The sequence below is a fragment of the Manduca sexta genome, chromosome 24 (genome assembly GCF_014839805.1).
Source record: "Manduca sexta isolate Smith_Timp_Sample1 chromosome 24, JHU_Msex_v1.0, whole genome shotgun sequence".
NCBI classification, from domain to species: Eukaryota; Metazoa; Arthropoda; class Insecta; order Lepidoptera; family Sphingidae; genus Manduca; species Manduca sexta.
The window spans coordinates 14,922,377-14,938,439 of NC_051138.1; positions in this window are offsets into that span (position 1 = coordinate 14,922,377).

A 16,063-nucleotide genomic window follows, 5' to 3' on the forward strand; every position below is an offset into this window, starting at 1 on the left:
CAACACAATATTATCAGCTATTCTTACAATACGAGAGGTTAGAAATAATAATAATAATAGCAGGCAGATGTTCTTTTGTTCCCTAATGGTCCCTTGGGTATTTGGGTATTCATGAGAGTACAAAAAAAAGTATTATGAACCTTATAAACACACGTTCTGATGACGTTGCAATGGACATTGCTTAACATTGAATTTATTAACATTATCGCTTATAACTTTTTTATTTATAGTTCTACGACAAAAAGTTATTAGACCAAAGTTGTAGAGAATTTAATTTGCAACAAAAAATGTTTATACATTTTTTTTTTGTCAGATAAATAGTTTAAGAGATACATCGTAAAAACCATTTCAAACCCTATTTTCAAGATAGCGGCCGTGGGACAAGGGTGGCGACCCCACAAACATGGTTTTAGACTTAGACTGACCCCCCTTAAACTTCAAAAAAATAAAATTGCGTCCTCTAAACAACGCCAGGTAAGGCCTAAAAAATGTAACATTTCAATGGACTATTTGTACCAAATCTATTTTTTCCTTTTTATTGACCCTTTCATGTATTAATGTAGGCAAGTATATGTTAATGATAGATACAAGTTTATTTTTATCATATAAAATTACATTTAGACGACCAATACTGCGAGCAAAGACTATTCCATTACTCATTAACGCAAAAACTGATTACTTATTCACATCAGATCCAGGGCGGAAGCTCGACGTTTTAGTTAACCTAACAATGTTTAATTTCAGACCGCGATAGTACAATACGTCTATTCGTGCAGTACAGGAAGCTGGAATAGGGTTGCTACTGTCCTATAACGGAACGTATATTGTTTTGTAGTGGTATTCCCAATTCTCAGGTCGGTGCAATTACAAAGCATAAATAGCTAGAGGGTAGATAGGTATATATGATATTATTATAAACCACACACACACACATCATCACGCATTTATCTCCGAAGGGGTATTCAGAGGTGCAACCAGGGCGCCCACTTTTCGCCAAGTGTGTTCCGTCCCAGGATGTGATAGGGGGCGAGCCTATCGCCATATCGGGCACAAAATCCAGACTCCGGGCTGATATTGAGCAGAAAAACCAAAATATCACTTTGCCCGGCCCGGGATTCGAACCCAGGACCTCAGAGCGCTGCCGTACTGCGCATGCAGTAGAACTACGCCACCGAGGCAGTCATAATAATAAACAGGCATATATATATATATATATATATATATATATATATATATATATATATATATATATATATATATATATATATATATATATATATATATATATGTCGGAGTGAAAACTATTTACTTGGTTATTTTTTTACATGACCGGTAAAGTATCACCGGTCTATATTTATTTTCCAGACAGTTATTCAATTATTGAAACACTTCTTTACTTCACTAACAATTTACTGCATAGTAACATTAGCGGGATACACAATGTGCTCGGTTCGAGCGTCCAAATAAAACTCGTACAAAAACTTCTACAAGATTGAGCCCTCGTCGTTCGGCCGGTCCTTATATTGACAGCGGTAGACCTCCCTCCTCTTCTAATACTTCCTCGATGTAATGATAGATGGCGCCACTATCGCTCCGGAAATTCACCAATTCAACGAATAACGAGGTGCTGCGGCGATATATATATATATATATATATATATATAAACCAATTTCACTTATAAGGAATACCTCTTTTAAACGGTTTGCGCTACAAAATCGTAATTGCGGTAACATATTAGCACCCCTCAATATATATGTACTACGTACTAGATTAGGCGTTGTGAACATTCACTGTGTTTAACTGAATTGAACTGCAATCCATTCAAACAGAATTTAGTATGGTTAATATTGACATTTCGTGGTTGTGTACGGAGTGGCGTTCATGATATAAGAACTCGAGTCTAAGTGTAAACTTGGATTTAAATAAAAAATATTAGTCAAATTAGTAAAATTATTTGTTGTTCAAGTATAAATAGGTTATAACAGTAACGTTTTAGTTGCCATTTTAGTTTAGATTTTGAACAAATAGTTTATATATACATCAATGTTAGCGCTTAATAAGCTACAAATACCCAAATTACTGTTTACAGATTAATTTCGTTAGTTTCCTGCTACCTTAATATCAAGAGCAGCAACTGTTTTAATTTAATCGGTTTGAGCTACATCCGTATACTCAAAAACGTAGAAAGTGTGTCCCGCATTCGTATGTTTTGACAGCCCTAAACTAGAACGAGGTTCGAACTAACATGAACTAGCTACTGTGATGACAGGAAGCAATAATAGTGGCATATTGAGTTTAATTATAGATAAAATTTACTTGCGGATGAAATCAATAAGGTACACTTTCTGAGTCCGAAAAAAGGAGGTTCTCATTTCGTGTGTTAGTATTTCTTCTGTTTTTAATGTATTTCTATTTAACGTAGCTTAGTTCTCAATTTAATTTAATAATTTTGGTACAAATAACCTTTTAATAAAATGTACGACAAAATATTAAAAGTTAAAGCAATAAATATTTGTGAATCACTATAAAACTTAAATGTTTTTGCAACACGCTTTAAACAGTATCTAAATAATAAATACAATAACTTCTAGAGCTATTTCTTCATTAACCACCTATCTCAAAACAGAGCGCAACACGGCCATTTTTACAATGCGTTACTAAATAAAACCACATATTCGTTTTTATCTCTACTAACAGTATTCCAAAAATTATCTATAAATAACAAATAATTTCGTCCAAAACCCAGATATAATAGTTTCTTTTTTTTATTAATTTTAGTTTAGTGCGAATATAGTGTGTGTAAGTGTATTTCTAACTAAAAGTATGATGCCGCCCGACTACTGTTCTCTGTGTAATAATAGTGACCGTAGGACGTGTAAAATTTGCTGATGGTAGGTTGGTTATATTTTATATCCGCCCGGATAGCGACCACCGTACACAAGGTGTTAAAACCCGCATAGTAGCCTGCGTAAGTAAGTCACGTTCCGGCATTAGTCTCTGTATATTCGGTTCCAACAGGCCGGCATAATTGACAACATTTCATTTTTTCAACATACCAAAATGTTTATATTTTATGATACTAGATCTAAAATGATAAGACCCATATTTTTTCTTTTTTCGAAATGCAGATATTTTCATTCATGATTTTCACTTTGAATTTTGTTTTATTCTAAAACGACGTAAGCTCCAAATGACGTCACATATACGGCTCAAAACGCAATGACCTTTGCTTTGCAGTAAAAAAAAATGAAGTGAGTTTTTTTGTTTCTGTCTCTCTCGTTGAAAGTGACAGTTGTGACGTATCTATTGTAATATTGACATTTGACATTGAAACATTGTGAAAAATGACGGGGTCTTAGTTTTTTAAAATAAATAATAAGGTGGACCAAGGAACTATTTCATTCAACCGTATATGTGACGTCATCAAGTATTTTTCGGTTTTTAATTTTTTTCTCCGAAATTAAGTATTAAAAATTCATAATCGAACTCAGAGTAGAAAAATTAAGAAACGGTATTTTTGTTTTAGGCACGTTTACATTTTGAAATGTTGTCAATTGTGTTGACTGTCGAAGGGGGAAATATTTCGTAGTGACATTCTTTTAGACCCCACTCCATTCACCATCAGTTGCAGTGGGGCTACAACACCTTGCATTACAAAGTATTGTTTAGTATTCCACAGCGGTCGCTATCCTAAGACATAAGATGTTAAGTCTTATTATGTCCAGTAGCTCTTATTATGTACACTGGCTACAGTGTTCTTCAAACCGGAACACAAAAGCGACTACATACTGCTGCTTGGCGGCAGAAAAAGACATTGCGATGGTACCTACCTAGACAGACTCTCACATATGAGAGATCTACCACCAGTTTAATTAGTTTATTTATTAACCCAATGTCACAAAACTGTAAAAACACACAATACGAACCATTTAGCGATAATTCAAACATATTAAATCTAAAATTATCACTGAATTATACTCAAAATATAAACAGGTAGAGTCAATAGTGTGGCGTCGAGTTACAGAGCGAACAAGTTACAGCGTTCTGGAAAATTTAATAATTAACCAAGTTTCAGTTTATTTTGTAACAATGCTGGTCGCAACACGATAAACTTCCCTCGCAATTGTTTACTGTATTGGATTTTGTAATTTTTTATACTGATGCGGAGGTCGATGCTGGTACCTGAAGAGACATACTGGAGACCATTGTGCAAAAGGTGTAACCGGCCATACCCACAATTGCCTCGCTTTTTGGAATCACTCTATGTATCCGGCTTAAACTGGCATAATTGTGTCGACTGACTATAATCGTCTCTCATCAGTCGACAGCTATAGGGAACCGTACCCCATGTAGTTAAAGTTTAGGGTTGCGAGGGACTTATCGTTAAGATATGACATAACCATTATTTCTTTTTGTTTTCAATTAGCATTAACGATTGTAGATAGGCGTTTTTGGTCTCCGCTCCGCTTAAAATCAAGCGCTGTAGGGTCGCTTTGTCGTATCCGTAAATCGTAAATAACAACAATAACTTCTAAAAACACTTAATCGTATAGTAACTAACAGTTTTTAATATAAGAATCTCAATCTTCAATCCGATTCCGAGAAAGAGCCAATCAAAATAAATTTGTAAGGATATTAAAAAAAACTTTGTTCTGATTGTTCCGTTTATTGAGAATGGCGGTTAGTAGTGTCGTGCCAGTATTTGCTAATTCGATTTTCAGGCGCACACCGAACTCGAGACAAATATTTGCTGGTCATGCAACAGTATCTAACATTTTGTAATTAACTTTCCATCGCGTTATTCTTTAATTGCTTGAACTTAAAAAATGCAATTAAAGCACCGCACAGACATTATTTAATTGTCTAGAAATGCTGCACAACTTAGGACAACCTTTATTAACGACTAACTTTTATTCGTGGCTCCACCTGCGTGTAAGTGTTTATAGGAGAAAATGGAGCTTAAATATTATTTTAGACTTTTAGCAATACATCGGTGATAACTGCAATCAATTCCATGAAGTAAGAAGTAAGAAAAACATACAGACAATAATACCAAAAAAATGTTGTTTTGGCGTCTTTTGCTCTAATAAAGACCTTCGATAGTAGTTTATCATCAACATCTATAATATACAGACATCGGCCTGTTGCAATTTTATTATACACAGGGTCATTTTGACATTGCGTTACTAAATTAAACCACACAATTGTCTTCACCTTAGCTGACATTGTGCCAAAAATCATCGATCAATAACGAATATTTTCATGAAAAATCCTGGTTTTAGTTTTCTGATTTTTTCATCATTTTGTAGTTTAATGTGAATATGGTGTGTCCGTAGGTTTATTTCTGACTGAAACTATGATGTTGCCATTGCAACGAATTGTCTTAGAGTAAGTAGGTAGGTAGTGACTTTAAGTCTCGTAAAATTAAAATTACTTTTTATTAATATTTATTTTGTTCGAAACTTATATATAGACTTCACACACACTCAAAATTCCTATAGAGAACTTCTCAGGTATACAGGTTTCCTCAGGATGTTTTCCTTCACCGTTAAAGCAAGCGATAATTCACAAAGAATACACACATAATTTTTTTGAAAAATCAGACGTATGTGCCCTTGGGATTTGAACCTGCGGACATTCGTCTCGGCAGACCGTTCCACAACCAACTAGGCTATCGCCGCTTGCTCGAAACTTACACTTTTTTATTTTACATCTACTCAAGTAACTTGTTTTAAAGTGTTATTTGTAAGTAGATAAGTATGCGGTTTCATTTAGTAACGCTATATAAAAATTACCCCTTATATAGCTTGCAGTGCCTTTACATATAGAATATTTTATTTTCCCAATACGAAATACTGAACTTTCTCCGAAGCTTACAAAGGCGATAACGAACCTCGTTTCGTCCGATTTCCACCCCTCGGTCGTCAAGAGCGGTCGGTATTTTAGATTTAATTAAAGGAAAGAATTCAGGGTGCGTGTGAAAAAGTGCGAATTAGTCCTACGGGAACATCTGCCCAATAAGAGAGGACCAGGGGTGTGGTGTTAAGGCGTAGGAATTGTTTAAAACTGTTTTATGTAAAGTAAAAATATCTTTAGATTAAAAACGAAGCTGAGTGACGAACTGGATTTTGTCCCCGAAACGATAGGAACAAATAAAATTGGTAGCATTAAAATATTTATTAAGGTTAAAGAAGCCCTATTCCGTCTAAAGGGGAAATCCGTCCTTTGCAATTATGAGCCTTCTATTCGAAAGACAGCTTCGATAGCCGTAAAGATAAGAGAGTTAAAAAAACCAATTTACCTATACAGCCACCAGCTATCCTTCGATTAGAACGCACGTAATTGCAAAAAGACGGATATAGCCCCGTGGGCGGAAGAGGGCCTCCTGACCTTACCACTTAACTAGGAGTATAGATTATACTTGGTCTATGTAAATATGATCTTAGCATAGATATTTTGGATTATATTTGGTCTGATTTATGAAACGAGTAGAATTTATTCAGAAGTTGTGAAAGAGGCCCTAAAATTGACTCTTATGACCCAGTAATTAAATAGGTTTTAAAATACATCGATAAGTAAAACAGGCTTATACAACTGCGTTTATATTAAATGTATGCAACACATGTGAAAAAGGTATAAAGAAACGTAAACTTTTATTTGGATGATGACTATAAATAAATATCCGATTCCAAAATTGGTAACCAGTATATACCTGTTATGTTAAATTATTTTTTGGTAATTAGTTATTTTTAAAGAGGTTTATATACTCTAAAAAAGTTAAAATTTTTTGCATTTTTGGGTTAGTAATAAATTAATATTAGGGAGTGATTAAGGTGTTCTTTTTTTCCTATCCCTATGTATGTTTTATATTTTAAATTTAAATGGCTGAGACCAATAAAGCTACACACAACTCAGTATTAAAATCAGTGAGTGAACAATCAATCGTCCCCTATATTTCCACCTTTACAGGTTCTTTTTTTTTCAAATTTATTAATATGAGACCAACTACTAGGTATAAGCAACTAATATAGTTCAGTGAAATCAGTGAGAGAATACGCAATCATCCCCTATTTTTCTACAATTAGATTTAGAATTTTTAAAAATTATCAACTTCGGAGAATACCTTATCCATTAAAAAATTATTGGCATAATTTGTATACACTTATAAGTTATGCGTGGTCAAACATAAAAAAATATACTTAGTCTGGCCATAAATACTGTTACACTTAATTATAAAAAAATATTACATTTGAATTTCGAATCTGTCATTTTTATACGATTGTTCATTGTGTTTTCTCATTTTGGCGCCAATACATTGTAAAATATTTTGCGATATTAAAATGGTGTGGGGTGATAAAGAGAACCGAATCGCTGTGATAGCATTACACAAAGTAGGTATGGAGCCAAATGCAATTTTTAAAACTCTCCATACACTTGGTATTAGTAAAATGTTTGTGTACCGGGCTATTAATAGGTACAATGAGACCTCCTCTGTTTGTGACAGAAAAAGATCTGGCCGTCCACGTAGTGTTCGTACGAAAAAGGTGGTCAAAGCAGTAAGGGAAAGAATTCGAAGAAATCCTGTCCGAAAGCAAAAGATTTTATCTCGGGAAATGAAGATAGCACCTAGAACCATGTCGCGTATTTTAAAAGATGACTTAGGACTTGCAGCCTATAAGAGACGCACTGGCCATTTCTTAACTGATAATTTAAAGAAGAATAGGGTGGTAAAATCGAAACAACTACTGAAGCGGTACGCAAGGGGAGGTCACAGAAAAATTTTGTTTACGGATGAGAAAATTTTTACAATTGAGCAACATTTTAACAAACAAAATGACCGTATTTATGCTCAAAGCTCTAAGGAAGCTTCCCAATTAGTCGACAGAGTGCAACGTGGACATTATCCGACTTCAGTGATGGTTTGGTGGGGTGTTAGCTATGAAGGAGTGACTGAGCCATATTTTTGTGAAAAAGGTATCAAAACATCGGCACAAGTGTATCAAGATACCATTCTTGAGAAGGTAGTTAAGCCCCTTAACATCACCATGTTCAATAACCAAGTATGGTCCTTCCAGCAAGACTCGGCGCCGGGTCATAAAGCTCGGTCCACGCAGTCTTGGTTGGAATCGAACGTTTCGGACTTCATCAGAGCTGAAGACTGGCCGTCGTCTAGTCCCGATCTTAATCCGCTGGATTATGATTTGTGGTCAGTTTTAGAGAGTACAGCTTGCTCTAAACGCCATGATAATTTGGAGTCCCTAAAACAATCTATACGATTGGCAGTGAAGAATTTTCCCATGGAAAGAGTGCGTGCTTCTATTGATAACTGGCCTCATCGTTTAAAGGACTGTATTGCAGCCAATGGAGACCACTTCGAATAAGCTTTTTATATTTTTAATTGTTTTATATTTATGTATTAAACTGACACACTGTAAAAGTAATAAATGTTATTTGCAGTTAACAATTTTCTTTTTTCTTTATTACAATATTTATGGCAAGACTAGGTATATCCGTCGAATTGCAAACCTGCTCAGTTTTTATCGTCGGTTAAAAAGCATTTACATTAAAAATATAACGTATATAAATTTTAATTCGGGAAAATCTTTCTCAGGTGGACTGACTGCAATTTCATTCTCTAATAAACTTATATATAGGCTCCGTTGTGCTCACAATTAGGTTCAATTAAGTATACCAAACCAAAAAATCATACCAAAATTATTAAAACTCATATACGGACTTGAAATTTCTCAAAATTCGTCCTTGGACGACGAAGAGATAAGCCAAATACGTTGTCTCTTCGAAACTACAACTCACACGCGTTAACGAGGAAAAAGAAAGTTGTTTCACGCGCCATGCCCTTAAGGAGGTCCAATAATGAGGGTCTATATTCAGCTAAACAGGTGTCCATTACAATTACCATTAGAATTACTTTTATTGAGTTGTAAATTCGGGAGCCTAGAGCCGTTTTGGGCCGAGGCTTAAGATTGTAATTATAATAGATTCAACAGCCGACATGCCGGCATAATTGTTCGAGGGTTACTTACCTTAAGATTGTAATAATAATACATTCAACAGCCTACATGCCGTCATAATTGTTCGAAGATTAACTATCTCTGGTCCATGCTCTATCTTGACTCACACCACGTAACATCAGGGGAGGCAGAGTTACATACCGTGTAAATGCTATTTAGTTCAATGCCAACATAGGTAACAAGACTTGAAGGTCTTGGGTTTGGTTGTCCGTTAAAACCAGTAATCAATGCCACGATTTGCATAGAATTGGATTTATCTAAGACGATTGGAATCAGGTTGGCGTAGTCAAAGCGTTTCTACATTAACAAAAGATATTACTAACATCATTCTCTTTCTTGTTATATTGATGGGATAAAAATATTTTAAGGATATTTGTGACACATTTTGCTATAAAAACACGTATGTAACAGATAGACGCAACTGGTCATTGACAGTCGTACCAGTTGGTTGGTGAAATTTTTGTGAATTTATTTCTTGAGTCAGAAATTCTTTTTATTTTAAATCAAAATGGCTCCAGAAACTAATAATATTTATTTCTCATTGCTTACATTGCTCTAGTGATAACATACCTGTATATGACAATAAGCGTAAGCGGCGATACCCTAGTTCGTTGTGGAACGGACTGCCAAGACGAATGTCGGCAGGTTCAAATCCCAAGGGCACACACCTCTGACTTTTTTAAAATGATATGTGTATTCTTTGTGAATTATCGCTTGCTTGAACGGAGAAAGAAAATATCGTGAGGAAACCTGCATATCTGATAAATTCTCTATAAGAATTTTGAAGGTGTGTGGAGTCTACGAATCCACACTAAGCCAGCTTGGTTGACAAAGGCCAAATCCCTCTCAGTAGTAGAATAGGCCCGTGTCCAGCATATTATTTATATGATAATAAGATTGATTTATTAAACTTTTTTTAGGTTTAATTCTGTTCAGATAATAACAATTTAATATGTGTGTTTATTTATTCGAATAATACTTTAAGCGTCTGGGATAACGACTAATGTCCTTTGTTATTGTTACATCCGAAATATGTCCTCGGAAAACTATATGCGCATTACCCGCAATACTACTTATTCTATAGGACTACTACTATTATCTCTCTTGCCTATTAACCTTGCTACCTTGCTCGTCAGAGGGTAGCCGAGTGGAAAATTTGAGATAAGGCTGTCTTTGTCTGAGCCATAATGCATCTACAATAGGGTTGCCACACGTTCCGTTTGACCGGAATATGTCGGTTAGTAGCGTAGTGTGCCCGCTCTAATGCAGTTTTCCCGGTGTTAGATTAACAATAAGTAAGACAATTAACAAATGGATGACATATTGCCAAAATACGGGATTGTTCTAGAGCTCCCAATTCTTTTGTATGGGGCCGTATCTAATTAAATAAACCATGCTACGATGGCGTAGTTGTATGAGGGTACGAGAGCAGTGCTGACGTCTCGGGTTCGAACCCAGGATCGGACAGTCAATAGGTTTCTATACTTAACTTCAGTCAGAAGTCTGGCATGCCCGATATGGCGAGAAGCCCCCTGTCAGATCATGGGAGGACATATGACGGAAAGTGAGTGCACCAGTTGCGCCTCTGCTCACCCCTTCGAGGATAAAAGGCGTGATTATGTCATACATATGTAGCTATTTCGATAAGGCGGTCAACCACCCGAACCCGCTAATTAGGCTCAATTCAAAATACACTCCTTTCGACCGCGCGAAATGGAGAAGACCGCGTTCAGTCCTATCAGACCCAGAGAACGATATAACTCTGGCAATCCGTCTCAAGCACGAGCTGCTCAAAAAGCTCAACCACTCCACACGACCGCTGCTCCGTCCTCGCCGTCGAGGACCTCGCCGCGTCCCCCGTCCTCTCGACCCTTCTGATAATTCCGGCCCGGGCGCCGATGTAATCATGTTAGACAGTTAGGTCGCTTGCGCACCTTTCGCGTTTCCATAATCGCTGATGTCCCCAAAACATCTTTTCTCAGTGGCCGTCCTGAGCCGAGGCCGTGACCCTTTAGAGGGTCGCCCTCAGCATGGTCACTTAAGGGCTCGTAGTGCCTAAAGCACTCACCCGCAAGACCGGTGTGTTTGTATAAGCCGGCCCTGCCAGGCTAACAAACGTAAGTCAGGTACACAAAAAAAAAAATACATATGTTCGGTGACGTGACATACCTATTCATGTCATATAACATTTTAAATACCTTAGCCTGGCTCCAGGAAGTCTTCATTGCCCACAGGGTGACTAGCTGGATATAGGCTCTCCAAAATATTACATACACATCCGTTACTTAAGAAGCGGTGATAGCCTAGTTGGTTGTGGAACGGACTGCCGAGACGAATGTCCGCAGGTTCAAATCCCAAGGGTACACACCTCTGATTTTTCTAAAAAAAATATGTGTGTATTCTTCGTGAATTATCACTTGCTTTAACAGTGAGGAAAAACATTGTGAGGAAACCTGCATACCTGAGAAATTCTCTATAGGAATTTTCGAGGGTGTGTGAAGTCTACCAATCCGCACTGGGCCAGCGTGGTGGACTAAGGCCTAATCCCTCTCAGTAGTAGAGTAGGCCCGTGCCCAACAGTGAGACAGTATATAATACAGGGCTGATATTATAATTATTATTCGTTAATAACGGCCTGAACCAGTTTCTTTTGAAACCTTTATCAGGTTCTCCAGAAAATGATCGCAACCCTAATCTCCTCGTAACAAGGTCCTTTGTCTAGACCCTATAATGCTGACATAACTAGCAGATTACATTGTCATTAATCAAATCGTCACGCTTAATTAGTTTGCTGCAATTTGGTCGCCTTGGTGTAGTCGAAGCACTTATGGACTAAGAGGCCCGGGTTCAATTCCTACATAGATTAAAATACAGAAAAACATTAATTTATATCTAAGATTATGAAGATATTTGGATGTCTGACAGAAATAGGCAAATTTATGAATTGTTGAATTTATTTTTGTAGCCAGTATAAATACTCGGCATAATAATATTTGCATCGTATATCTCAGGATGACGAGCGCAATGGAATACCAAACAATAGTTTGTAATTAAAAGTGTTGGATGGTGTTCAACTGCTTATGGGCGATCGTATCGCTTACCATCAGGCGAACGGAAAGCTCGACTCGTCATTCAAAGTAATTTAGGAGTCAGAGTGACCACTCAACTTTTACGAGCAAAATCCAATATCACGTTTATCTCATTAAGGCTTAGAAAAATAGGTGAGGACAAATATATTCGTAATAAACTTGGACGCGTGTACACGATCTGTCTAACCTCCAAACGTGACTAATTGAAGTAACGTGTGATGGATATGGGTCTTACACACATCACGCCTTATCCTCGAAGGGGTAGACAGATATGTAACCAAGGCACCATGTAGCCGTGTTTATTTCGTCCTATAGAGTGCATCGCCATATCGGACAGAAAACCCAAATATCACTTTGCCCGACTCGACATTCAAACCTAAGATCTCAAAGTGGTGTTGTACTGCGCACCTGCGGATATGGATCTTCTCTAGTCAAATTTATTTATTTAAATGATTAGTCGATTATTGGTGATTTCACAAAATATGCCAATCTATAAGTATAAATGATCTCTTATAAAATCTGTTTATTTAGAGAATAATTATTTTCAAGAAATATGAAGTTGGTGCGCAATAGGCTAGTTGGAAATCCGACGGTCTGCCGAGAAGGCGGGCATGTTCAAACTTCAAATCCAGAGGCACACAACCCTGATTTCCAAGCTATGCTATATTTGTCTATAACCGTTCGCTTTAACGGTGAACGAAAACATTGTGGTGAAACCTATATAAGTATACCTGGGAATTTTTCATAAGAATATCGCAACTACATAAATTGTTAATACTCCACCTCGCAATAAAGCTGTTGTGGACTAAGGCCACCTCTTGGTAATAGAGAAAACTCGGTCCCTGTAGGGTACAACATATATCACTGGGCTTTTACTATATTATTACAAGAAATTAATTGAAAACCTCTAAAGTTCTACTATTTCCTCAAGATTAAATCCGTGTGCAGTGGAACCGTGCTTGTCCCATAACCTAATAAAATGTACATGTTTAGTGGCAACGAACTAATAAGGGGCCGTGCAAGTATTACGTAACGCAATTTTTGAAGATTCTTAACCCCCCCATGTAACGCGCCGTAACGTTTTCCAGACCCCGCTCCCCCCTCCATAAGTTATGTAACTCAATTTTTTTTTTATCTGATTTTCACAATTATTTTACTCAAAAAAAAAACGGGAGCGTTGTTAAAATACCTTCGTTATTTTTTTATACAAAAACATAAACACTAAACGATATAAAAGAAAACATAGACTATACATACTACACACAATACTGTTAACTTAATTACAACATTAAAATTTAAATTATTTTCCAGAGAATACCCACAACGGTACCTTAAATTAAAAATATTTTTTTCACAAAATCAACTTTGCTAATGTAATGAATACGCGTTATTGATACTACAGTGGGATTGTAAATTCACCGGCCACAATAGAAAACAATCTCAAATCATTCCGCCGCGACACAAAAGGAAGCCCGCTTTAAAAATACAGTAGTGGAAACCTCACAATGAGGCACAGCGCCGGATTTGGACGTTCATTTCGGGAGGCTTATAATCCAAGTGGGTCATATTGGAATTGGGGTTAGTTTTGCAAAGCGTGCGCTTAAAATAAAAGAGAAAATATTTTTGAAATGTGATGGGAAAACTATATTTTTCTGGAATGGGTTCTGTTGAGGACTTTTGGGATAAAAAGCGGGTTAAAATTGATCCAGGGATTGGTTTATCATAAGTATTCATTTCAACAAAATTATATTAATAACACACATACATTATCACGCATTTATCCCCGAAGGGGTATACAGAGGCACAACCAGAGCAGCTACTTTTCGCCAAGTGTGTCCCGTCCCTATGTGATAGGGGGTGAGCCTATCGCCATATCGGGCATAAATTCCAGGCTCCGGGCTGGTACTGAGCAGAAAAATCCAAATACTTCTTCGAACCCAGGACCTCAGACCATTGCCGTACCGGATTTTATTATACAAATAAAATAGATTCAAAACACAAAATGTCATCACAAGATGAACATTTTTATTCCCTTGGAATCGATCTTGTATATTTTAATAGACGTATAATGCGACATACGTATTCATGTAAATAGACTACTTTTTATCCAGGAATAATATTATAAATAAATGTGTTATAATGAAACCACAATCTAATTACCTATCACATTTCACCCTAAAAACAGTCGTACAATCCTTTAAAAGTAAATTTCAGCAATAATTAAATTGCAAGCTATAATTTTTACCTCCCACGATGTTCTAAAGTAAAACCATGTATGCAAGAGTGAAAACAATATCCCCTAGTCCAGCCCTGGACGTGGCCACTCCGCAACAGCCGCGCTTTGTTCGCGCCATGTCGTATATATAAAATACAGACAACACCTGGACTCTATTTCAGTATACTTCGTAACGTGGCTCATAGGTTTTGAGTTGAAATAGGTTGGGATAAGTTCGTATCTCGGGGTAAGACCATTTATTGAAATTTGTGTAATGTCCTGACCTAGAAATCGAAACCAGGATGTCGCGATTGAATGCCAATGCGAAAAAGTTCCTCTCAAATATATATAACTAACATCTAGCGAATTAAATGGTTTGACTATTCCGGCATTTCCAGAAAAAAATTAAAACAGTCGATTTAAAAGCGACATCAATTAACTACAAATATTGATACCCTCGGTCTTTGAAGGGGTAGGCAGAGGCGCATCTAATGCACTCACTTTTCGACGAATTTTCTGTTCCATAGAAGGCAATACCATTGTTGACACAAATTCCAGTGTCAAGGTTAATATTGAACAGAAAAACCATTTACTTTACCAGACTAAACCTAGACCTCAGCACTGCCGTATAATACTACACCACTGAAGCAATCAAAACACAATCATGTGGAATATTATTGAGAAGCGTTCAAATAGGGTTGTCGCAGGACGTCCGTTCGTCCAATATTTACGGAACGTGATAAACCCAACCAACGTCGCGGTAACTCGCTAGGAAGGACACTCAGGACAGTTTCACAAACGTTACTTTCACCCGTATTCACAAACAAGACTATGAGGACGTGCAGTGCATTCGAACGTATAATGTCGACAGTTACATAGTTTTCTTTGGCATTGTTACCTGACTGTTTGGCGGCGATAGCCTAGTTGGTTGTGGAACGGTCTGCCGAGACGAATGTCCGCAGATTCAAATCCCAAGGGAACACACCTCTGATTTTTCTAAAAAATTAAGTGTGTATTCTTTGTGAATTATCGCTTGCTTAAACGGTGAAGGAAAATATCGTGAAATCTGCATACCCGAAAAGGTCTCTATAGGAATTTCACTAGGCCAGCGTGGTGGACTAAGGCCTAATCCCTCTCAGTAGTAGAGGAGGCCCGTTCTCAGCAGTGGGCAAGTATGTAATACAGGGCTGATATTATTATTTTATTATTATTGTTACCTGACGGTCTACTGAAGTAAAGTTGCATCTCAATGTTAGCCAATCATAGCGCCTCTATGTCTACACATCGAAAAGTGTCATGCCAAAAGCACAGAGAAACAGACTTATTATTGCATTGCACGGTACTTATGTAAGTAGCATGTGTTAATACGAGTATTAGCTAAGTACGACGCAATGCTATGAATAAGTCTGTTTCTCGGTACTTTCGGTAAGACGGCCTTCGCAGTTCGTAGACATAGGGGCGCTGTGATTGGCTAATATTGAAATACAACTTTGCTTCAGTTGGCTGTGAGATAAACAAAGCTGAACGAGGTCAAAGAAAAGTATGAATATAGCAGTCCCAAGGTTGTCACCACTTTAGCGGCGTAAAGGTTTGCCACCGCTGTAGAGGAACAGACGGTTACGTTCCTCTATGGAAGGGGAAGATTTCCAGTCAGGACGTTGCGCTTGACCAGCCGCGGCCCCTCTGTTGACGAGATGGCGGTGTATGCACTTGATTGTACTGCCAC